This window comes from Heterodontus francisci, chromosome 7 (assembly GCF_036365525.1).
Source record: "Heterodontus francisci isolate sHetFra1 chromosome 7, sHetFra1.hap1, whole genome shotgun sequence".
NCBI lineage: Eukaryota > Metazoa > Chordata > Chondrichthyes > Heterodontiformes > Heterodontidae > Heterodontus > Heterodontus francisci.
In genome coordinates this window covers 124,551,586-124,566,874 of record NC_090377.1, presented here as the reverse complement: position 1 = coordinate 124,566,874, position 15,289 = coordinate 124,551,586, and positions in this window count along the sequence as shown.

Below are 15,289 nucleotides of genomic sequence, written 5' to 3'. Positions count from 1 at the left end.
AATTAAAAAGAGTTGTTAAAAGTACTCTGGCTGCCAAAACACTGACTCATGTGGAGGCAGTGGATATGGGATTCTATTTGGCAAACATCTTAAAAGACATCCTGCACAACGAACGTATTGAAGATAGTATGCACATTGAATGTTAAGTAGACAATCATTCATTGTGGGATAATGAACATTCTACGACAAGTCTCATCGACAGGTTTGCGGCTGCCTGCAATGAATTTGGCCTAACCAACAGCCTCAGGAAAACGAACATCATGGGGCAGGACGTCAGAAATGCTCCATCCATCAATATTGGCGACCACACTCTGGAAGTGGTTCAAGAGTTCACCTACCTAGGCTCAACTATCACCAGTAACCTGTCTCTAGATGCAGAAATCAACAAGCGCATGGGAAAGGCGTCCACTGCTATGTCCAGACTGGCCAAGAGAGTGTGGGAAAATGGCGCACTGACACGGAACACAAAAGTCCGAGTGTATCAGGCCTGTGTCCTCAGTACCTTGCTCTATGGCAGCGAGACCTGGACAACGTATGTCAGCCAAGAGCGACGTCTCAATTCATTCCATCTTCGCTGCCTCTGGAGAATATTTGGCATCAGGTGGCAGGACCGTATCTCCAACACAGAAGTCCTCGAGGCGGCCAACATCCCCAGCTTATACACACTACTGAGTCAGCGGCGCTTGAGATGGTTTGGCCATGTGAGCTGCATGGAAGATGGCAGGATCCCCAAAGACACATTGTACAGCGAGCTTGCCACTGGTATCAGACCCACCGGCCGTCCATGTCTCCGCTTTAAAGACGTCTGCAAACGCGACTTGAAACCCTGTGACATTGATCACAAGTCGTGGGAGTCAGTTGCCAGTGTTCGCCAGAGCTGGCGGGCAGCCATAAAGAACGGGCTAAAGTGTGGCGAGTCGAAGAGACTTAGCAGTTGGCAGGAAAAAAGACAGAGGCGCAAGGGGAGAGCCAACTGTGTAACAGCCCTGACAAACAAATTTCTCTGCAGCACCTGTGGAAGAGCCTGTCACTCTAGAATTGGCCTTTATAGCCACTCCAGGCGCAGCTCCACAAACCACTGACCACCTCCAGGCGCTTACCCATTGTCTCTCGAGATAAGGAGGCCAAAGAATGCGACAAGTATGAGTGAGAAAAGGTTATAGGCTGACTTTGCTGGCTTAAAACAAATGCTGGAGAGAAAGGAAATCTCTAAAACTAAATGGGTGGATGCAAGCCATCAGCTGTGAGGTTGTTTTACTGAAGGAAATGCATGTCCGAAGAAATTGTTAGGGGTCCTAGAGGAGAATTGCCTCACAATGAAATGTTTTGTACAGAGTATGGGAGACTTTAATTTTTTGGCACTTTGGTTGTACATGCAAAGTCTAATTTTGTTTTTATATAAGGAGAGAGAAGGAGCTCTGTTAATTGTATATCAATTGGGTGTTTAATTGTATTCAACTGGAGACTATTAATTGGGGTCTCAACTGTGCTTATATATTGGAGCAGCTTGAAAGAAGGCTGAGATGTTGGAGGTGCACAGTATGAGCTGAAATTTCTCAGCCCTCTGCAGACTGGCAGGGCGGCGAGGAGCCTATGACATAGCGAGGGCAGGCGGGGATGGCCGAGCACAGCCTTCCACCCAGAGGTTAATGGAGGCCCTTAAGTGGCCAATTAATGGCCACATGAGGGCCTCTTCCCACTGCTGCTGGCCCCCCTTTTGGCTGGGGTTTGAGAGGGGGGAGCCCTCTTACTAGTGTAATTAGTGGCCCATGGAGGGCCCTCAATGGCAAAGGCTGTCCCTGTGCCAACCCCCACCCCCTGCCCTCAACAACTACTGACCCCCACCTCTCGCTGGGTCCTGCCTGACTGGCCCCAGTGAGCCCTCCCCCACTTACCTGCTTTCTGGGCCACCAGCGCTGCTCCTGATCCTGGGCCCACTGCAGTATCAGCAATGGCCACCGCTCTCGGTGACGCTGCTAGTACTGCTGAGCTGCCGGCCCTCTGACTGACCTGCAGTTCTTGGGGTGGGATCTTGTCCCTTAAAGGGTTTGGTATCCCTGATGGCGGGCAGTTAGTTGCCTGCCCGCCATTGAATTTGGCTGGACTCCAATAATGGGCTGAGGCAGGGTCGGTCCCCTTCCTTCTGGCCTGTTGCTGGGACCCCATCGCCAAAATAAAATCCAGCCCTATGTAATGTGTATCTCTGTGAATAAAAGTGAATAAAGGCTTGATTTTACTTTTCTATCCTTCACTGGCTCGCTATCCAAATTTGGATGCACCTTCATTTTTAAGTGGCTGCTAACCTCTTGATTTATCCATGGTAAATTACTGACAGTTTCCAGGTCTGATGAAAGGTCACCGACCTGAAACATTAACTCTGTTTCTCTCTCCACAGATGCTGCCAGTCCTACTGAGTATTTCCATCACTTTCTGTTTTTATTTTATACTTATTCCGTACCTTTGCAGTTTCTTTTTTGGAAACATGCCACTGTTGTGCTTTGTTCTTTATTCTTTCATGGGATGTGGGTATCGCTGGCTAGGCCAACATTTATTGTCCATCCCTAATTGCCCTTGAGGAGGTGGTGGTGAGCTGTCTTCTTGAACTGCTGCAGTCTTGTGGTGTAGGTAAACCAACAGTGCTGTTAGGAAGGGAGTTCCAGGATTTTGACCCAGCGACAGTGAAGGACCGGCGATAAAGCTCCAAGTCAGGATGATGTGTGGCTTGGAGGGGAACTTGCAGGTGGTGGTGTTCCCATGTATCTGCTGCCCTTGTCCTTCTAGGTGGTAGAGGTTGCAGGTTGGGAAGGTGCTTTCAAAGGAGTCTTGGTGGGTTGCTGCAGTGCATCTTGTGGATGGTACACACTGCTGCCACTGTGCATCAGTGGTGGAGTGAGCGAATGTTGAAGGTGGTGATGGGATGCAAATCAAGTGGATGACTTTGTCCTGGATGGTGTTGAGCTTCTTGAGTGTTGTTGGAGCCAGAGGATACCAATTTAAGGTGATGGGCAAAAGAAGCAACCGCGACTTATGGAAAATCTATTTTACACAGCGAGTGGTTGGGATCTGGAATGCACTGCCTGAGAGTGTGGTGGAGGCAGATTCAATCGAGGCATTCAAAGGGGAATTAGATAGTTATGTGAAAAGGAAGAATATGCAGGGTTATGGGAAGAAGGCAGGGGACTGGAACTGAGCGAATTGCTCTTGCAGAGAGCCAGCATGGACACGACAGGCCAAATGGCCTCCTTCTGTGCTGTAACAATTCTATGATTCTAGGTGCAAGATGCTTGTCAGGTATGTTAAAGAAGGAAAGAAAGACTTGCATTTATATAGTGCCTTTCACAACCTCAGGCAACCCAAAGCCCTTTACACCTAATGCAGAATTTTTGAAGTGTAGTGACTGTTGTAATGTAGGGAAATACAGCAGACCATTTGTGCACAGCAAGCTCCCATGGACAACAACGTGATAAAGACCAGATAATCTGTTTTAGTGGCGTTAGATGAGGGATAATTATTGGTCAGGACACCGGGGAGAACTCTCCTGCTCTTCTTCAAAATAATGCCGTGGAATTTTTTTATAGCCACCTAAGAGGCCAAGCCAGGATTCAGTTTAATACTTCATCCAGAAAAAAAGTATCGAGAATTTCTTGCTTTTTTGTTGACTGTTGTTCTGCAGGTTATCTAAAAGTCAGAGGTTGTGGGTAAAGCCCCACACAAGGATTTGAGGAGATAATTTAGTTGACACTTCAGTGTAATGCTGACGACGTGTCACACTGTTGGAGGTGCCATCCTTTAAATGAGATATTAAACTAATACAATGGTACCGACTGGAGAATTAAAGGTCTCACAGCACTACTTAAAGAAGAACAGGAGGTTTTTCTCATGTCCTCATGTATTCATTCCTCAAGTGCCAAAGTCGAAAGTAGGTTTAATGGTCATTTATAGCATTGCTGTTTGTGGGATCTTGCTGTGCTGTAATTGGCCGCTGCGTTTCCTAAATTACAACAGTGTCTATACTACAAAAATACTTAAATGGCTGTAAAGCACTTTGGGATGGCCTGAGGTCGTGGAAGTTACTACATAATGCAATTCTTTCTTTTAGTTCTTTAGGTGAAACACTTTGAGAGGATTCTGAGAGATGTGATCAGATGCTATAGAAACCTAAGTCTTTCTCGTGTCTTGTTCAATGCCGTGAGAGCAAGGAGGTGACAGCAGCTGAAATAAAAACAAGAAGTGCTGGAAATACTCAGCAGGTCTGGCAGCATCTGTGGAGAGAGAAACAGAGTTAACATTTCAGGTCAGTGACCCTTCTTCAGAACTGGCAAATATTAGACATGTGAAAGGTTATGAGCAAGTAAAGTGGGGCTGGGGCAAGAGATAACAAAGGAGAAGGTGTAGATAGGACAAGGTCACAGAATAGCTGACCAGAAGGTCATGGAGCAAAGGCAAACAATATGTTGATGGCGTGCTGAAAGACAAAGCATTAGTACAGATAGGGTGTTAACGGACTGAAAACTGAACAGCCACAAGTACAAACATGAAAAAAAACAGTGGGTGAGCAAACTGAACAAACTAAGATGAAATAAAACAAACAGAAAAAATATATAAAAAAGAAAAAAGAAAAAATAACTAAAAATACAAGTAAAATGGGGGGGGGGGGAGGGGGGCGATGCCCATCATGCTCTGAAATGATTGAACTCAATGTTCAGTCCGGTAGGCTGCAGTGTGCCAAATCGGTAGATGAGATGCTGTTCCTCGAGCTTGCGTTGATGTTCACTGGAACACTGCAGCTGAGATGGGTTAATCCGAGCTTTCATAACGGTGTTGAAACTATAGCGACTGTTCCAATAGAGGCATTCACTACTGCTTCTGAACACGGACCTGAACCTCCCACTGCCATTGGAGAGTGGGACAGTCTGCTAGTACAGTGACAGCTACCCATGTTCAATATGTGCTCTCTCCCAGTGACACCAGGTCGCCTTATACTATTTAACAAGCCACAAACATTTAGCTTTTAAAACTTCTTGCAAAATGACATCAGTCAAGGAGAAAGAGGACTGGTGATCTCCTTGCACCTCAAACATTTACACTTGTGTTCAATGAAATTAATTTCAACACCTCTATGTTTGAGGAGAACTTTCCATTTTCCCCGAGACATGGACAGTGTGCTTGAGTGGAATGTTAATCCAGACTGACTGCTGCTGCCTTATTTACAATCATTAACAGAAGGTCAAGCACACCCAGCTCAAATAACAGTAGCATTTATCTAAGGCCAAGGAGATGGCCAAGGCTATGTAGTCAATTCCAGCTAAACACACACCTAATCCCAGCAGAGGCATTCAAAAATACCTAACATCTTCGTCATTCCATTGTCAAAACCTCTAATGAAACAAACTTCTCCAGCGTAGAAAATCTGAACCCTTCGATTAGTTTCTGATCTGTTGCTCACTCCCAGGTGTCTATTATTCTATTTATCAATTATCTGATCCCCTCAATTAGATTCCAACCGATATATCACTCCTAGGTATCCATTATTTTATATATAAAAAATCTGAGCAGCTGATTGGATTCCAGCCAGTAAAGCACTCTCAGGTAAACATCATTCTATATATCAACTATCTGAACTCCTCAATTACATTCTTGCCTGTAACTCATCCTGGAATCAACTTTCCAATATAGAAATTAGCTGAAACTCTCAAATACATTCCAGTCCATAACAAACTTTTAGGTATGCAGTGTATGCCACAGAGTATACTGTCCATTTTAAATGTCATACAATATATAATCTACTATTCACTGTTTAGTCTGATACACAGTATTGACCATTGTTTAGTATGTTATACGGTATTTACTCTCCGTTGTTTCCTATGTTATATGGCAAATAATATCCATTGTTTAGCATGTTACACAGTATTTATTCTCTGTTGTTTAGCATGTTACACAGTATTTATTCTCTGTTGTTTAGCATGTTACATGGTATTTACTCTCCTTTGTTGTGTTATACAGTATTTGCTTCCAGTTGTTGAGGGTGTTATACGATATTTATTCTCCATTGTTTTAGTGTGATATACAGAACTTACCCTCTGTTGGTTAGTCTGTTATATAGGATTTACTCCCCGCTCTTTCCTGTATTACACGGTATTTACTCTGTGTTGTTTCCTGGATTATACGGTACTTTATGTCTGTTGTTTCCTGTGTTATACGGTATTTACACTCTGTTGTTTCCTGTGTTATGCAAGTTTAACATTCCGTTGTTTCCTGTGTTATAGTGTATTTACACTCCATTGTTCAGTGTGTTATACAGTTTTACACACCATTGTGTCCTGTGTTGTACAGTATTTACACTCCATTGTTTAGTGTGTTATACAGTATTTACATTCCGTTGTTTCCTGTGTTATACGGTATTTACACTCCGTTGTTTCCTGTGTTATACTGTATTTACACTCCGTTGTTTAGTGTGTTATACAGTATTTACACACCATTGTTTCCTGTGTTATACAGTATTTACACACCATTGTGTCCTGTGTTATACAGTATTTACACTCCATTGTTTAGTGTGTTATACAGTATTTACATTCCGTTGTTTCCTGTGTTATACGGTATTTACACGCGCGTTGTTTAGTGTGTTATACAGTATTTACATTCCATTGTTTAGTGTGTTATACAGTATTTACATTCCGTTGTTTCCTGTGTTATACGGTATTTACACGCGCGTTGTTTAGTGTGTTATACAGTATTTACACTCCATTGTTTAGTGTGTTATACAGTATTTACATTCCGTTGTTTCCTGTGTTATACGGTATTTACACGCGCGTTGTTTAGTGTGTTATACAGTATTTACATTCCATTGTTTCTTGTGTTATATGGTATTACATTCCGTTGTTTCCTGTGCTATACGGTATTTACACTCCGTTCCTTCGTGTGTTATACGGTATTTACACGCGCGTTGTTTAGTGTGTTATACAGTATTTACATTCCATTGTTTCTTGTGTTATATGGTATTACATTCCGTTGTTACCTGTGTTATACGGTATTTACACTCCGTTGTTTCCTGTGTTATAGGGTATTTACACTCCGTTGTTTCTTGTGTTATACGGTATTTGCACACAGTTGTTTCCTGTGTTATACGGTATTTACATTCTGTTGTTTCCTGCGTTATACGGTATTTACACGCCGTTGTTTCCTGTGTTATACGGTATTTACACGCGCGTTGTTTAGTGTGTTATACAGTATTTACATTCCATTGTTTCTTCTGTTATACGGTATTTCCACTTCGTTGTTTCCTGTGTTATACGGTATTTACATTCCGTTGTTTCCTGTGTTATACGGTATTTACACTCCGTTGTTTCCTGTGTTATACAGTATTTACATTCCTTTGTTTCCTGTGTTATACGGTATTTACACTCCGTTCTATCCTGTGTTATAGGGTATTTACACTCCGTTGTTTCCTGTGTTATACAGTATTTACACTCCGTTGTTTCCTGTGTTATACGGTGTTTACACTCCGTTGTTTAGTGTGTTATACAGTATTTGCATTACGTTGTTTCCTGTGTTATACGGTATTTACACTCCGTTGTTTCCTGTGTTATACGGTATTTACACTCCGTTGTTTCCTGTGTTATACGGTATTTACACTCCGTTGTTTAGTGTGTTATACAGTATTTACACTCCGTTGTTTCCTGTGTTATACGGTATTTGCACTCCGTTGTTTAGTGTGTTATACAGTATTTACATTCCATTGTTTCTTGTGTTATATGGTATTACATTCCGTTGTTTCCTGTGCTATATGGTATTTACAATCCGTTCCTTCGTGTGTTATACGGTATTTACACCCCGTTGTTTCCTGTGTTATAGGGTATTTACACTCCGTTGTTTCTTGTGTTCTACGGTATTTACACTTTGTTGTTTCCTGTGTTATACAGTATTTCCACTCCGTTGTTTCTTGTGTTATACGGTATTTACATTCCGTTGTTTCTTGTGTTATAAGGTATTTACACTCTGTTGTTTCCTGTGTTATATGGTATTTACACTCCGTTGTTTAGTGTGTTATACAGTATTTGCATTACGTTGTTTCCTGTGTTATACGGTATTTGCACTCCGTTGTTTAGTGTGTTATACAGTATTTACATTCCTTTGTTTCCTGTGTTATACGGTATTTACATTCCGTTCTATCCTGTGTTATAGGGTATTTACACTCCGTTGTTTCCTGTGTTATACAGTATTTACACTCCGTTGTTTCCTGTGTTATACGGTATTTGCACTCCGTTGTTTAGTGTGTTATACAGTATTTACACTCCGTTGTTTCCTGTGTTATACAGTATTTACACTCCGTTGTTTCCTGTGTTATACAGTATTTACATTCCGTTGTTTCCTGTGTTATACGGTATTTACATTCCGTTCTATCCTGTGTTATCGGGTATTTACACTCCGTTGTTTCCTGTGTTAACGGTATTTACATTCTGTTCTATCCTGTGTTATACGGTATTTACACTCCGTTGTTTCCTGTGTTATACGGTATTTACATTCTGTTCTATCCTGTGTTATACGGTATTTACACTCCGTTGTTTCCTGTGTTATACGGTATTTACACTCCGTTGTTTCCTGTGTTATACGGTATTTACATTCTGTTGTTTCCTGTGTTATACGGTATTTACATTCCGTTCTTTCCTGTGTTATACGATATTTACACTCCGTTGTTTCCTGTGTTATACGGTATTTACACTCCGTTGTTTAGTGTGTTATACAGTATTTACACTCCGTTGTTTCCTGTGTTATACGGTTTTTGCACTCCGTTGTTTAGTGTGTTATACAGTATTTACATTCCGTTGTTTCCTGTGTTATACGATATTTACACTCCGTTGTTTCCTGTGTTATACGGTATTTACACTCCGTTGTTTAGTGTGTTATACGATATTTACACTCCGTTGTTTCCTGTGTTATACGGTATTTGCACCCCGTTCTTTCCTGTGTTATACTGTATTTACATTCCGTGGTTACCTGTGTTATACGGTATTTACACTCCGTTGTTTCCTGTGTTATACGGTATTTGCATTCCGTTGTTTCCTGTGTTATACGGTATTTACATTCCGTTGTTACCTGTGTTATACGGTATTTACACTCCTTTGTTTCCTGTGTTATATGGTATTTACACTCCGTTGTTTCCTGTGTTATACGGTATTTACATTCCGTTCTTTCCTGTGTTATACTGTATTTACATTCCGTGGTTACCTGTGTTATACGGTATTTACACTCCGTTGTTTCCTGTGTTATACGGTATTTGCATTCCGTTGTTTAGTGTGTTATACGGTATTTACACTCCTTTGTTTCCTGTGTTATACGGTATTTACACTCCTTTGTTTCCTGTGTTATATGGTATTTACACTCCGTTGTTTCCTGTGTTATACGGTATTTACATTCCGTTGTTACCTGTGTTATACGGTATTTACATTCCGTTGTTACCTGTGTTATACGGTATTTACACTCCTTTGTTTCCTGTGTTATAAGGTATTTACACTCCTTTGTTTCCTGTGTTATACGGTATTTACACTGGGTTGTTTCCTGTGTTATACGGTATTTACACTCCGTTGTTTAGTGTGTTATACGGTATTTACACGCCGTTGTTTACTGTGTTATACGGTATTTACACTCCATTGTTTAGTGTGTTATACGATATTTACACTCCGTTGTTTAGTGTGTTATACGGTATTTACACGCCGTTGTTTCCTGTGTTATACGGTATTTACATTCCGTTCTTTCCTGTGTTATACAGTATTTACACGTCGTTGTTTAGTGTGTTATATGGTAAATACACTCCGTTGTTTCCTGTGTTATATGGTATTTACACTTCTTTGTTTCCTGCGTTATAGGGTATTTACACTGTTGTTTCCTGTGTTATACGTTATTTACACTCCGTTGTTTCCTGTGTTCTACAGTATTTACACTCCGTTGTTTAGTGTGATATACGGTATTTACACTCCGTTGTTTCCTGTGTTATACGGTATTTACATTCCGTTGTTTCCTGTGTTATACAGTACTTACACTCCGTTGTTTCCTGTGTTATACGGTATTTACACGCCACTGTTTAGTGTAGTATACTGTATTTACACTCCGTTGTTTCCTGTGTTATACGGTATTTACATGCCATTGTTTCCTGTGTTATACGGTATTTACACTCTGCTGTTTCCTGTGTTCTTCAGTATTTACACTCCGTTCTTTCCTGTGTTATACGGTATTTACACCGCGTTGTTTCCTGTGTTATACGGTATTTACACTCCGCTGTTTCCTGTGTTATACAGTATTTACATTCCGTTGTTTCCTGTGTTATACAGTATTTACACTCCGTTGTTTCCTGTGTTATACGGTATTTACATGCCATTGTTTCCTGTGTTATACGGTATTTACACTCTGCTGTTTCCTGTGTTCTTCAGTATTTACACTCCGTTCTTTCCTGTGTTATACGGTATTTACACCGCGTTGTTTCCTGTGTTATACGGTATTTACACTCCGCTGTTTCCTGTGTTATACAGTATTTGCATTCCGTTGTTTCCTGTGTTATAAGTATTTACACTCCGTTGTTTCCTGTGTTATACGGTATTTACATGCCATTGTTTCCTGTGTTATACGGTATTTACACTCTGCTGTTTCCTGTGTTCTTCGGTATTTACACTCCGTTCTTTCCTGTGTTATACGGTATTTACACCACGTTGTTTCCTGTGTTATACGGTATTTACACTCCGCTGTTTCCTGTGTTATACAGTATTTGCATTCCGTTGTTTCCTGTGTTATACGGTATTTACACACCATTGTTTAGTGTCGTATACTGTATTTACACTCCGTTGTTTCCTGTGTTATACGGTATTTACACACCATTGTTTAGTGTGTTTTCCAGTAGTTACACTTCGTTGTTTCCTGTGTTATTCGCTATTTACTTTCTGTTGTTTCATGTTTTATACGTTATTTACTCTCCGTTGTTTCCTGTAAAATATTGTATTTACTGTGCATTGTTTCGTCTGTTGTACGGTATGTAATCTACCTTGTTTCGGGAGTTTTACGTTATTTACTCTGTTGTTTAGTGTGCTGTATGGTATTTACTTTCTGTTGTTTAGTGTGTTATTCGGCATTTACTGTGTTTAGTCTGTTATACGGTACTTACTGTTTCTGGTGCTATATTTACACTCCATTTGTTTGCTGGGTGATATGGTATTTACTGTAATAAAAGCAAAATACTGCAGATACTGGAAATCTGAAATAAAAACAGAAAGTGCTGGAAATACTCAGCAGGTCCAGCAGCATCTGTGTAAAGAGAAGCACAGTTAAAGTTTCAGGTCAGTGACCTTTCATCAGAACTGGCAAAGGTTAGAAATGTAATAGGTTTTAAACAAATAAAGCAGGGCTGGGGGGTAAAGAGAACAAAAGGGAAGGTGTTTGACAGGAAAGAGGGCCGGAGAAATTAACTGACAAGGAGATCATGGGGCAAAGACAAAGAGAGTGTGCTAGTGGTGTGATGAAAGACAAAGCATTAGTGCAGAGAGTGTTAATGACAGAATAATGAACAGCCCTTGCAAAAAGCACACACATGAAAAAAACAAGTAGGCAGGCACATGGTTAAAAAATGATGAAACAAAATAAAATAAAATAAAAATAAAAAGGGCCGGTCATGCTCTGAAATTATTGAACTCAATGTTCAGTCCGGTAGGCTGTAGCGTGTCTAATCTGTCCATTAATATTCATTACAAGCTCACTGACTCCCACAGCTACCTTGAATACACCTCCTCACACCCTGCTTCCTGTAAGGAGTCCATTCCATTCTCCCAATTTCTCCATCTCCGACCATCTGCTTCTGATCGGTCTTATTTTTTCCTCAACCAAGGATTCCCCCCATTGTTGTTGACAAGGCCCTCAACCGTGTCCGACCCATTTCCTGCACTTCTGCCCTCACCCTTTCCCCTCCCTCCCAGAAACGCGACAGGGTTCCCTTTGTCCTCACTTTCCGCCCTACCAACCTACACACCCAAAGGATCATCCTCCGTCATTTCCGACACCTCCAGCGTGATGCCATCACTAAACACATCTTCCCCTCCCCTCCCCTGTCTACATTCCGAAGGGATCATTCTCTCTGTAACACCCTGGTCCACTCCTCCATCACCCCCGACACCTCATCCCTTTCCCATAGCACCTTCCCATGCAACCTGCCCTTTTACATCCTCTCTCCTCACTATCCAAGGTCCCAACCACTCATTGCAGGTGAAGCAGCGATTTACTTGTACTTCTTTCAATTTAATATACTGTATTTGCTGCTCACAATGCAGTCTCCTCTACATTGAGGAGACCAAACGCAAATTGGGTGACCGCTTTGAGAGTTGGTGCTGAGCCTCTGCAAGGTGGAGGTCAGTATGCCAGACAACAACAGCACCACTCTTGTCAGCAGGTTTGATCACAATGTTGGGGTTAGACCTGAGAGAACAGAGTGCAGCAAGTAGGGAGACATGTTTGAGTGAGTGAGGGTAGCAGAGAAATTGAGACGGCCGATGTCTTGCCAACAGTTCTCAATGAAATGATCAAGAGCAGGTAAGGGGCCAGAGGGAGGGGTCCAGGTAGAGGGGGAATGCTGGAGGTGGGTGAATGGGTCCACTGGTCGGGGGGAGGACTCCTGGTCAAAGAGGTGAGCACAGAGGCGAAAACGACAGAAGACCTCAACATCATGCCGAGCGTGAAATTCATTGATGTGGGGGCATAAAGGTATAAAACTGAGTCCTTTGCTGAGTACAGATCGTTCAGCGTCAGAGATGGGAAGGTCAGAGGGTATAGTGAATACACAGCAAGGGTTCAGATTAGAAGGGATGGGGTCAGTGGGAAGTGAAGGGGAAGAAGGATCTGGAGGGGCATTAGTCCCCATCAGCTGCTGGAGCTTGCGTTCCTTAAAACCTGAAAGGAAGATAAAAAGTTTTTTGTTAATGAGTCGGATAAGACGAAGGATGAAATGAAACTGGGGAGTAGAACAGCTTTGAGATAAGGTGAGGCGGTGCTTCTGGAGAGAGAGGTCCAGTGTGTACAGGTGGTGGCGCATGGCACTGAGTGTGGATCTCAGGATGTGGCGAGAACTGCAGTCCGAGGAACGTTGTATTTCTCGGCGATACCTGTAATCCTGGGTGGATTCAAAACATGAAGGATGAAACTTCAGTTGGAATCCACGTGGAATAAGTCAGAGCTGGAGAGAGTCACGGAGGAAGGAGATGTGGCTGTGAAAACGAGTTTTGGTAGACACTTTATCAAACACCAGGAGGGAAATAGAAAGCAATGATGGTGAACAAGGTAAAAGAGACAAACGAAAATCCCGTCAGAGAGAAGAGCAGAACTTCTTCAAGGTAGGCATTCCTGGAAGAGAAGTGGCAGTGAATTTAACACCAGAATAAAAGCAAAATACTGCATTTGCTGGAAATCTGAAATAAGAACAGTAAGTGTTGGAAATGCTCAGCAGGTCTGGCGGCCTCTATGAAGAGAGAAGCAGAGTTAACGTTTCAGGTCAGTGACCCTTCATCAGAACTGGCAAAGGCTTGAAATGTCTTAGGTTTTTAACAAGTAATGCAGGGGGTGGGGGAGTAAAGAGAACAAAAGGGAAGGTGTGTGATAGGACAGAGGGCCATAGAGATTAACTGACAAGGAGGTCATGGAGCAAAGGCAAAGAGAGTGTACTAATGGTGTGGTGAAAGACAAAACATTAGTGCAGAGAGTGCGTTAATGACAGAATAATGAACAACCCTTGCCAAAACCACAAACATGAGAAAAACAGCAGGAAAGCATATGGTTAAAAAAGTGATGAAACAAAATAAAATAAAATAAAGTAAAAAAGGGCCAGTCATGCTCTGAAATTAGTGAACTCGATGTTCAGTCCGGTAGGCTGTAGCTTACCTAATCGGAAAATGAGGTGCTGTACCTCGAGCTTGCCTTGATGTTCACTAAAACATTGCTGCAATCCCAGGACAGAGATGTGGGCATGAGAGCAGGGGGGAGTGTTTTGAAGCTCGGGGTTATGCTTCCTGCCGTAGCGGGGGTGTTCCACAAAGCAGTCACCCAATTTGCATTTGGTCTCTCCAGTGTAGAGGAGACCGCATTGTGAGCAGCAAATACAGTATACTAATTTGAAAGAAGTACAAGTAAATCGCTGCTTCACCTGCAATGAGTATTTGGGGCCTTGGATAGTGAGGAGAGAGGATGTAAAAGGGCAGGTATTACACCTCCTGCAATTGCATGGGAAAGTGCCGTGGGAAGGGAATGAGGTGTCAGGGGTAATGGAGGAGTGGACCAGTGTGTCGCTGAGGGAACGATCCCTTCGGAATGTTGACAGGGGAAGGGAGGGGAAGATGTGTTTAGTGATGGCATCACGCTGGAGGTGGCGGAAATGACGGAGGATGATCCTTTGGGTGTGTAGGTTGGTAGGATGGAAAGTGAGGACAAAGGGAACCCTGTCGTGGTTCTGGGAGGGAGGGGAAAGGGTGAGGGCAGAAGTGCAGGAAATGGTACGGCCACGATTGAGGGCCAGGTCAATCACGGTGGGGGGAATCCTTGGTTGAGGAAAAAGGAAGACATATCAGAATCAGACGGTCGGAGATGGAGAAATTGGGAGAATGGAATGGACTGCTTACAGGAAGCAGGGTGTGAGGAAGTGTATTCAAGGTAGCTGTGGGAGTCAGTGAGCTTATAATGAATATTAATGGACAGATTAGACACACTACAGCCTACCCGACTAAACATTGAGTTCAATAATTTCAGAGCATGACTGGCCCTTTTTTATTTTTATTTTATTTTGCTTTGTTTCATCATTTTTTTACCATGTGCCTGTCTACTGTTTTTTTCATGTTTGTGCTTTTGGCTAGGGCTGTTCATTATTCTGTCATTAACACTCTCTCTGCACTAATGCTTTGTTTTTCACCACGCCATTAGCAAACTCTCTTTGCCTTTGCTCCATGACCTCCTTGTCAGTCAATCTCTCCAGCCCTCTGTCCCATCACACACCTTCCCTTTTGTTCTCTTTACCCGCCAGCCCCCCACCCCCACTTTATTTGTTTAAAACCTATTACATTTCTAACCTTTGCCAGTTCTGGCAAAAGGCCACCGACCTGAAACGTTAACTCTGCTTCTCTCTCCACACATGCTGCCAGACCTGCTGTGTATTTCCAGCACTTTCTCTTTTTATATGGGTATTTACTTTATGTTGTTTAGTATGTCATATGATCATTACTCTCTGATGTTTAGTATGTTATATGGTATTTGCTCTCCATTGTATAGCGTGTTA